The following is a 10,968-nucleotide window of genomic DNA, read 5'->3' as shown; positions in this document are numbered from 1 at the left end:
TTCTCATCATAGAGTGCACTTTCTTGTTACCAAAACAACTCACAAAAGTTCTATTTGGAAGTGTGTGGGGTTTTTTGTTTGTTTGTTTGTTTGTTTTTGTGCATGTTGATTTTTTTTAACAACTTAGTCATTAGTATCTGGCAAACTCTTTGAAATACTTGTATGTCATTCAATATCATAATAAAATGTAGATGAGTGTTCAAAGCATACTATGATAAAAGAGAAAACAAATAAAAATATTTTAATATTTGCATGTCCTTAAATGAGGATTCATAAATAGGCTAAGTGCTACATTCATGTAGATACTCTGAAAAGAACTTGAGTATATCTTTGACACAAATACAGGTGTATAAGCTGGAGACTCAGATCATAGTTGTTCCAGAGTGGTTTTCAGGCTTGTTTTTAGTTGAACATAGGCAAGACTCATGAATTCAGTTGCTGCTTATGTTTGAGTCATTTTAAAATTTTATTTATTTTTTTGTCACTGAGTAATTTTTCCTTGTATTGGGGTAGACTGCCAATTATATGGAATTTTACTATTTTTCCCATTCTTATGACCCAGAGATTATATTAGTAGTGTAAGACAATGGTTTTTATTTCTTCTACATTTTTAAAGAGCTCTTTTTCTAATTGAGCTTTTCTTGAACAAGAAGGTACTCATCAAGCTATGAGTACATAGGCAGGATATACAACCCATCAAGGTTCAATTTTGTCTGGGTATGTATGGAACAGGCATTTGGGGTGCCTCCCAGTAAGTCTGAATTCCTCTGCTCCTTCTCCTATATATTCTTGGTCTATGAATTAATCTACTCTGTTTTATTCTTCAGAATAAACACGACATTTTAAACTTTATTGAAACTTACTAAAATGTCAACACAAGTTTGATCCCACTCTCACTTCTGTTATACATTCATTCCTATACATATTTATATCCATCTTTTTTATTGTTCGAGATATTAAGAAAGAGATAGAATATATAGTTTGCCAAGACCACATTTTGAGCATAATATTACTATATCTTTTAAAGATAACTATAAAATACAGATTCATTGTGAGAGAGCTATTTCATTAACATAGACCAAATATGTTTATGTCTTTAGACAAAGTTAGAACTTATTGAATAACAATAAATTTATAAGCAAGACAACTTTCAGTGGTGACATTTCATTGAATACTCATGTATCTCTAAATGGTTGTAAGATGGACAATCATAGATTCTTTTGTTCTAATCTTAACTATTATTATCTATAGCACTCAAATTATGCAACACACACACACACACACACACAGTAAGACTAAAAAAGTGTTAAGGAAATCATAGGTCCTCAGGAGGATGAACTGAGAGCATAGGCAGAGAGCAAATGCAAAGTAAAACTACCACTGTGGGTGGTCAGGCAAAATTTAAGAACTGCCTAATAACTTGTTTGAAGCTCAGAACTCTCAAAGCACAAGAACTAATTATAGGCCAGGGTCCCGAAGGATGGCAGTTTCAGAGTGTCAGGTGAGATGTCAGTTTGAAGTGGGCCTGTGTAGTCTTTATGGGTAGGAGAAATCATAATGAATTGAAACATTCATGAGGACAGAGGATCTGAGCTTCATCACTGTGGTTAATTTTTTGGGCAAGGTTCCTAATAAGTGACCAGGAGACAGGGTCAGTATTCTGCCCTGTCAAGTCTTGAAGCACTTCTCTTTTTATGGGCCTTTGGTATGGAGTTTGATTCACTTAGTGGTCTGATATGTTCAATAAGCACATAGCCATGTTTTTCCTGAGATGAATTTGATGTGCCTATGTATCTGTGTACTTCTGATTTGATTTGATAGGTTCATTGGTGGTAACTTTTATTGGCATGATTAATTTATTTATCAGTTTGATCTTATGGCTGTGCTAAGAAGATTGAAGCTATTTACTTGTACAAACAAGATATTGAGTCATTCAACCTTAACACTTATACTCAAAATTTGGTCACTCATGGCAAACTACTGCTTTATAAAATAGAGTACCTGAGGCCCCAGAGAGATCTGACCCACCTCATGGAGAGGAATACCACACCTGCATGGAGGGGAACACCTTTCACCAATGTAATCCCATTGTCATTCCTTATAAATATAGAAAAAGCAATCTTGAAGTTCATTTGGAAAAATAAGAAACACAGAATAGACAAAGAAATTCTTATCAAGAAGAGTGAAGCAGGTGGCATCACTATACCAGAACTGAAACTATACTACAAAGCCATAGTAACACAAACAACATGGTATTGGCACAAGAAAAGACCAATAGTACAGAATAGAAGACACAGAGACAATCCCACATAAATACAGTTATCTCATACTATAAAAATGTACCCAAAACATACATTGAAGAAAAGACAGTCTTGTCAACAAATGGTACTATGAAAACTGGAAATCCATATGCAGCAAAATGAAACTAAACCCCTACCTCTCCCTATGCACAAAACTCAACCTTGGAATTAGACCAGAGTCTCTAGACCTAATAGAAGAAAAAGTAGGCCCAAATCTTCATCATGTTGGATGAGGCCTTGACTTCCTTAACAAGTCTTCTAAAGTGCAAGAAATAAAATAAAACATTAACAAACAGGATGGATTCAAACTAAAAAGCTTCTTCCCAGCAAAAGAAACAATCAATGAGATTAAGAGAGAGCCCACATTTTGGAACAAAATTTTTGCCACACACATGTCAGATGGAGCAAAAATCTCTAGGATAGATAAAGAACTCAAAAATCTTAACACTAAGAAGACAAATGATCCAATAAATAAATGGGCTAAGGAGCTGAACAGACACTTCTCAGAAGAAGAAATACAATCAATCAACAAATACATGAAAAAATGTTCAACATCTCTGGTAATTAGAGCAATGCAAATTTCATCTCACACCAGTCAGAATGGCAGTTATCAAGAATACAAACAACAATAGGTGTTGGCGAGGATGTCAGGGTAAATGCACACTCATACATTGCTAGTGGGACTGCAAATTGGTGCAACCAATCTGGAAAGCAGTATGAAGATTCCTTAGAAAACTTGGAATGAAACTGTCATTTGACCTAGCTATCCCACTCCTTGGTCTATCCCCAATAGGCTTAAAAACAGAGTACTACAGTTACATAGCTACTTCAATGTTTATAGCAGCACAATTCACAATTACTAAACTGTGGAAGCAACCTAGATGCCCTTCAATATATGAGTGGATAAAGAAACTGTAGTATATATACACAATGAAATATTACTCATCATTAAAAGATAATAAAATTATGGCATTTGCAGGTAAATTGATGGAGTTGGAGAAATTATGCTAAGCAAAATAAACTAATCTCAAAAAAATAGGGGCTGAATGTTTTCTCTGGGAAGTGAATGCTTATCCATATGGGGGGAGGAGAATAGGGTAAGTGGAGAAATTCTGGATGGGGCAAAAGAGGAGTGAGGGTGGGAGCAAATGGGTAGGAAAGATGGTGGAATGAGACATACATCATTTACCTATGTACAAGTATGACTGCACAAATGGTGTGACTATTCTTCATGCACAATCAGAGAAGTGAAAAATTGTGCTCCATTTGTGTACAATGAATTGAAGAGCTTTCTACTGTCATGTATAACTGATTAGAACTAATAAATACATAAAAGAAAATAAATAAATAGATAGATAAATAGAGTGAGAGTTAGGCAAAGCCTGAAAACCATTGTTCCATATATAATGAGTACCTCAGAACAGAGCACAGCCTTCTCTTCACAGCCACCACTGTTAATACTGGAGAACAAAAAAAAAAAAAAAACCCTGAGAACACATATCTTATTTCAAAGAACATGGTTTAACTATGTCTATGCCTTAAGAAATGTGGAAGGTCAAACTTAATAATTAGGCCTAGTTATCTGGTGAAGGAAATTTCTGAGCAAAATACAGGAGTGCCTATCAGAATGTTCTTGGCTGCTTTCATCCCGATTTGAAGGAAACAGAAGCAGAATGAATACACTGGAAAAATTCTCATGCTGTCCATGGAAAGAGTGAAGAAAGAACTTGTAAGTGTAAAGTCAGTGACTGCATGCTAAAGAGCCCATAACAGATAAAAAGAGCTCAATTGAAAAGATGCCTCTAGTACATCTCAAACGTCTAAGGGTCTCGTCTTCAATCACAGTTCAGAAGTCTTCCAAAGCAGAATGTTTTGGGGAAAGAGTCCTGGGATACTCTGAGTGATTCTGTTTCCCAGGACAACTTTTGGATTCTGGTTTTCCAATTAAACACTACACAGCCATGACAAATATGATTCAAACAGACCAAAGTATTGCTCACATCAGTGGCAGGCCTTTGTCACATCCTTGTGGAGCTCGTTGTTCAGGTATGCAGAATATCAGAGATATTGGGAGATGGTGGATTATACCAAGATTTCAGATGAAAATATAGGAGATTATGCAGCAACTTTCTACAGAGTTGAAGTCCCAACAGAGGGCTTCGGATGGGTTGATGTCTGAATTGTGGAATAGGAACTACGGTGGTAATTCAGAAAGGTAGAGCCCTCAGGATTGTGTCAAACTAGTCTGTTGCAAACACCAGATACAAAATAGCCATGGGTCAGAAGACCAGCAAAGCCATAGGGATGGGCTCCCCATCACTTATTTCAGTGTTCATACCATATTTGGAGCTTGATGATATAATGTTTGTTCTGTTTGTTTTCAGTGCAGCTTAGATGATTCTTCATCTCTACTTGCTTTATTTCTCTCTGTTGGAAAAGGGGTGTTTGCTTTAACTCAGTGTTTCCTTTGTATCATATTATTGTACAACTTATTGATTTTACAGGGGCTCTCAGCAGACGGGAATTTACCTTGAGGGTCATCTGAGTTTGGACATGGACTATTGAATGATGATAAAACGATTTATGACTTAGGAATAATTAGAGGTAGAATAAATTTGTTTTTACTTTTAAGAAAGATCTGAACCATGTGGTGAGGGGCATAAGGCTATGGTAGAGATAAATAGGTTGCTTCCCTAAAGTATTTCTGTGTTGAACATTTGGTCTGCAGTGTAGTGATATTAAGGGTTGGTGGCACTTTTAAGAGGTGGAGCATGTCAGAAATTGTTACCAGCCCTGCCCCCCCCCTCTCTCTCTGACTTCTGATCTGGAATATGATCTTGCCTTTTCACCCATTATACCATAATGATGCATTCATAATGACCTCATGCAGAAGGGGATGCTCTCATCAGAGGTCACTCTATGTTATTTGGATTCAGTCTCCAAAATTGTAATCTGTTTCTTTATCAGTGTACAACCTCAAGTATTTCATTATAATAATAGCTGATTCAGCTCCTCTATTGATATTATTTTTTTATGTCCATTCATATGGGATACAAGTGTCTCAACATCTTGGCACATTCATATACATCTATCCAAATGCATTGCTTTGGGCCCATGAGTTGGAAAGCAGCCTATGTTGCCTATATGAAGGGCTCTCAGGGTTCAGCACACTGAATCCAGATGTTGTGATTAGCACACTAACCATGCTCAACTCCATCACCATGGCAACCTGGCCTCCCTCAGGTGCACAGCATGTTCCTTCCCTCCTGCTTTTCTGCCACTGACCTATTAGCCCACTGGTTGCCGCTCATAAGTGTGCTGCTAGCTCATGGATTATTATGACCCTCAGCTACTTTGCCTGGTAACAAGCTATGCATAAAAGTCTTGCCTATGCAACAATAAAGTGGATTGAGTTCTCTGAAACTGGTCTTCAGAGGTCTCTTTTTGACTCCATTGCCATACACTCCTCTAGCTAGAATGAGTGACCGCACATCTAGTGCCCAAACAGGAACCCAAGGTAAGCCAGTAAATTCAGGTGTTGGACCTTGAGGAAATAGAAAAAGGATGGGCAATTTGCCAACCTCTACTAAGGACTCGCAGCTACAGCTGCTGGGTACTCTCCTTGGTGCAAGAGGACTAACATTAAATAAAAGGGATGCACATAAATTTTCTGATGTAGTAGTTGATACCATTTCCTGGATGAGAACAGCTGATGTGTTTGACCCAAGTATATGGTGAAAAGTTATGGTTAACACAAGGCAAGGATAAATTAGGCAGGGGTATACCCTGCCTCTTCATTTTTTTCCAATTATCACAGCAATACAGCAATCTCTGGGGTATAAAGGGTCAATACCCTGCCTGGTTATGGCCACTCATCATCAGAGATAGAGGATCAAGAGGGAGAACAGAAAAAAAGGGAGAAAGAATCACAGATAAATTCTGATACAAAGCCTTTTGAACCACAAGAAACAGAAAAGGGACAGATACAATTAAGCAAAAGAAAATTTACCCCTGTTTGTCAAATGTAATGGAAAATTACAAGTAAAAGAAGATTAAAGGGAGAGACTTGTAGCACCCCTCCACCTTGACCAGGACCTCCATGGTCAGAACTTAATCCATTCTCAGACTTATGTTGAACAAGGGACCAAGCATGGGGTGCCTATGAACAGGAAATGCCAACTGTGTTCTTAGTCAAAATCAACCCCACGCCTGAGAGGCCACTGCACTGGTATTCTCATGACATAGCTACATTAAAGGAGTTTAAGAAGGAAATGAAGGAGGATGGACATATGGGTCCCTTTGCTGAACAAGTCCTTGAGACACTTAGTCTAAATGTAAACTGCCCACAAGATTGGAAAGACTTGGCAAGAGCTGCCCTTAAACCTTTGACATAACTAAAGTGGAAGGCATTTTTCTATGGTGCATGTGATCAACAGGGGGGATTGCAACCACACTTCAAATGTTAACCTCCCAGATGAATGCTTGCAGGGAGCGGGAATCTACAGTTCCCCTAGTGGTCCACCAAATTATTTTGATCAGGTGCAGCTCTGTGCTTTAAGAGCCTGAAGGAAATTACCAGCTAGGGGAGGTAGAGTTTCTACACAGGGCCTAAGGCACAAAGCCACTAAAGACTTGTTGCAGTTTACCGATAGAGGAAACAGGGCAGTGGAAGGGAAAGTATGTCATGCAGAAGCTAGGGAAGCCCTAACCAAGGAGTTAATCTGGGAAGGATTAAACAGGGAGCATAGGGCTACTGTTGCACCAGTGCGCAATGGCACCCTTGATGACTGGATTTTGGCCACGTAGGATATAGAGACACAAGCAACTCAAGCCTCTCTGCTGGCCTCAGCCATGGCAGTTGTACTAAAACAGGAACAAGGTAATAATAGAGGAAGAAGGAGCTCCACTTGTTGGGGTGAGGAGGAACAGGACAGTTCTGGCAAGAATGCCTAGAGCTTCCACAAATTATTTCCAGAACTGACTAAGGAGGCTTGCAAACAGCTAGTCAGAGACTGCAAAAAAAAAAAAAAGTGCATCCTTTCTCCCCATTGGCCCTTTATAACCTGCTGGAGTGAAGCCCGAGAATTAAAATCTAATGCTTTATGGCAAGTGAATGTCATTCTTTATGCATCTTTTGGAAATTTAAAATATATTCACATAGTCATCGATACCTATTCAGGCTGTGTAATGGCCACAGCCTCCATAGGAGAAACCACAAAACAGGTTGTCCTTCCATCTCCTTAAATGTTTTGGAAACATGGGTGTTCCTATGTCTATTAAAACTGACAATTGACCAACCTATACTAGCAAGACATTTCAGGTAGTTTGCACCGATTGGCATATAAGCACTTAACTGGCATTCCCTATACCCTCAGGCTCATGGCATCATAGAAAGAATACACAAGGAATTAAAGACCATGCTACAAAAACAGAGGGGGGAAAAACTATACCAAGTCCCCTCATAATGCCTTGAACAAAACCTTATTTACATAAAATTTTCTTTAAATTTCAAAATTTTCTACGGAAACAACAGCCCATAAGCATTGGGTCCCCCTTACAAGGCCCTCCTATCTGCCTATGGTCTCATGAAAGGATCCCATAACAAATGCATGAAATAGCCTGGACCCCCTCCTAACAATGGGTCAAGGGTTTGCATTTGTTAACAGGAGCCTCACCCCATCTGGGTGCCTGCCAGAAAAGTCAAGCTCTGGACCCCCAAAACCACCAGTCAAGCAAGAGGAAGGAACTAACTCTGGAGGAAAACTCTCACAAACAAAGGACTCAACAATGCATAGAGACCTCACATAAAGTAACCTGGGGTGATATTAAAGTCTTTTGACCAAACTACCAGATTGGCCCCTTCACCTGGTGGCAACCTCATCCCTGGGCCTATGATACTGATCCAATTGTGTGTGGCACTCACTGCTAGCAGTGAAGCTTCCTATCAAGTAAATTGGGCTTTGGTCACTAGGCCACTACTTTTAGCAGTGGCCAATTGGGAAGGAGCCCTACCTAAACACTTTTTCAATTATTCTAACCTTATTGATCCTAAGTTATCTGTCAAATAACAGCCGTACAGTGGAATACGAGTATCCCCATGCCTACTCTGCCAATTTGTTTCTCAATAGTTGATAATGAGACCTATAATCAAGACAACCCCCTTTGTTTTGCTCTTACTAGGGAAATTATTGTAGATAAATATAACAAGTCATATGTTGGGCTATCTCTCATTGACCTTAGAGTTATAGTTAATGCTGCCAATAGCCATAGATATTCCCCGCCATGGTAAATGCAAAAAAAAAAAAAAAAAAAAAAAAAAAAACCTTGCTGCTGACATGCTCTAAGACGCTTTTTGGAAAGCCCCCCTCAGATAATGATAACATTCCCTGGAATCAATGCATCACATCTAGACCTTATCTCCTTGATAATAGGAATATCTCCAGGGAAGAACAATACCTATGCACCTGGGTGGGCACAGCTCCCTGGAATACCTCTGATGTTGCCATAGTCCGGCTGGGCAAAATAACGAGAGGTGACAAGCAACTTGAAGGTTGAAGTGGGAACTACTTTATTGCGAGTGAACTCAGCAGGAACTGAGTGAGAACTCAAAGTAGCAGGCACCCAAGGTAACAGGAGCCGCTTCTCTGCCGGACAGCAGAGGTATATATACTTAACTAATTACACACAGCTTAACTTAATTAACATCATTTAGATACAGCAGTCAGCCAATAAGGAATCCTCATCATCTTAATGGCTCGCTGGCGTTGCTTCACAAACCACTCCTCCTGGCAAAGTGCCAGGCGCCATCTTGACTTGATTTGCATCCCCAACATGATGTGTCCCAAAATCATATAGGCTACTGCAGTAACTGCTACACTGGACAATCTGTTACCAACCATTATGCAAGAAATCAATATGTCATGCCAATATTGTTGGCCACTAGGCCCATAAAATAGGCCACAGCCAACTAGATGAATGGGTCAATTTTGAGAAAAGGCCCTAACCATGGATTTACCTTTATCCAAAATTATACCCATACCTACTATGCGCAGATAGTTATACTACCCTTTGCTATGCTAATAATCAATGTTACTGATGACATAAATGTCATTCACACAGAAATCCCTTGTACAGTCCTGCTGGCTCACAAATTGTCTAACCCCTTCTATGAAAGCTAAACATATATTTATCTTCAGAGTGACCCCACAATCTTGTTTCCAGTGAACCTGTCCAGAGAATGGAGAAGTCCATGGGACATGGAGATGAAGAATCTTCTGAATAAGATTCTGCACCAGACAAGGCATGCAATTGGCCTCATCATCGCTGGGATTATTGCCCTGGTGACTGCCATTGCTGTAAACAATTTGTCTACTACCACAGCAGAAGTCTTTGTCATTCGAAAAGACTTAAATAAACTGTCATGAACTGCTATTTTAGTCATTCAGCAAAAACTAGATCTCCACCAAAAACAACTAAATATACTGTTTATGTTGCAAAGGCTCACTTGTGACTCTGAATTTCATAGTATTTGTGTCACCCAATATGCTATGTCAGAAAACATAACCTCACACTTCTCCAATTTTTCTCAGTATATTAAGGATGCTTGGACATAACTAACTATGTTTTGACTATGCATAATCTCACTAAGGCCTTTGTCAAAATCAATGAGACCAAGGTGTCTATCATAACAGCCTCCTCTTTCTTTCAGGGATTGACTGAGCACTGGGAAAACATGCTTTCTAAATTGGTTATTACCCCTATAATGTTATTATATTGGTTCTGCTTGCTTCCTTACTCATTGTGTTTTATTGCATCATTAGACAATTATGCCAAAGAATAGCTAGCTGAACAGAGAGCTGTCCATGGTTGCTGAGGTACTTGCAGCAAATTCAAAGTGGGAAATGTTGGGCCCATGAGTTGGAAAGCAGTCTATGCTGCCTATGTGAGGGGCTTTCAGGGTTCAGCACAGTGAATTCAGATGTTGTGGTTAGAACACTAACCATGCTCAGCCCCATCACCATGGTAACCTGGCCTCCCTCAGATGCACAGCATGTTCCTTCCCTTCTGCTTTTCTGCCACTGACCTATTAGCCCATTGGTTGCCGCTCATAAATGTGTTGCTAGCTCATGGATTATTACAACTCTCAGCTACTTTGCCCAGTAACAAGCTATGCATAAAAAGTTTGCCTATGCAGTAATAAAGTATATTGAGTTCTCTGAAATTTGTCTCCGGAGGTCTCTTTTCAACTCCATCACCACACCCTTCTTAGCTATTTGGTGGGCTTCAGCTGGACTGAGTGAGCCCACACATTGCCTGAAATTTTCTCATCAGCAATTTTCCAATCAGGTTCCATTCAGGCCCCATTTGAGACAGTCCATTAGTGATAACTCAATTCATTGGTATATAATTGGTATATAATTTTCAAGGCCATGTGCCCTTGAAAAACCAAGTGAACAAGTAAGAACACTGACTAAGAACACTCTTCAACTAAGAACACTCTTCAACTGACCATACAAACTTTCAGCCATACATTCAAGGTGGAAGAGAGAAGTCAGTATTACAAAAGTGGGACTGTGGAATTTAGATATTCTCAAGTAACTTCATAGTCCCTTCAGTTTGTAATTAGTTCCAAACATGTATGTGCTACTTTCGTTTGATGATGGCATGC

Source organism: Marmota flaviventris, chromosome 8 (genome assembly GCF_047511675.1).
Source record: "Marmota flaviventris isolate mMarFla1 chromosome 8, mMarFla1.hap1, whole genome shotgun sequence".
NCBI classification, from domain to species: domain Eukaryota; kingdom Metazoa; phylum Chordata; class Mammalia; order Rodentia; family Sciuridae; genus Marmota; species Marmota flaviventris.
Note: the sequence above shows the minus strand (reverse complement) of the source record.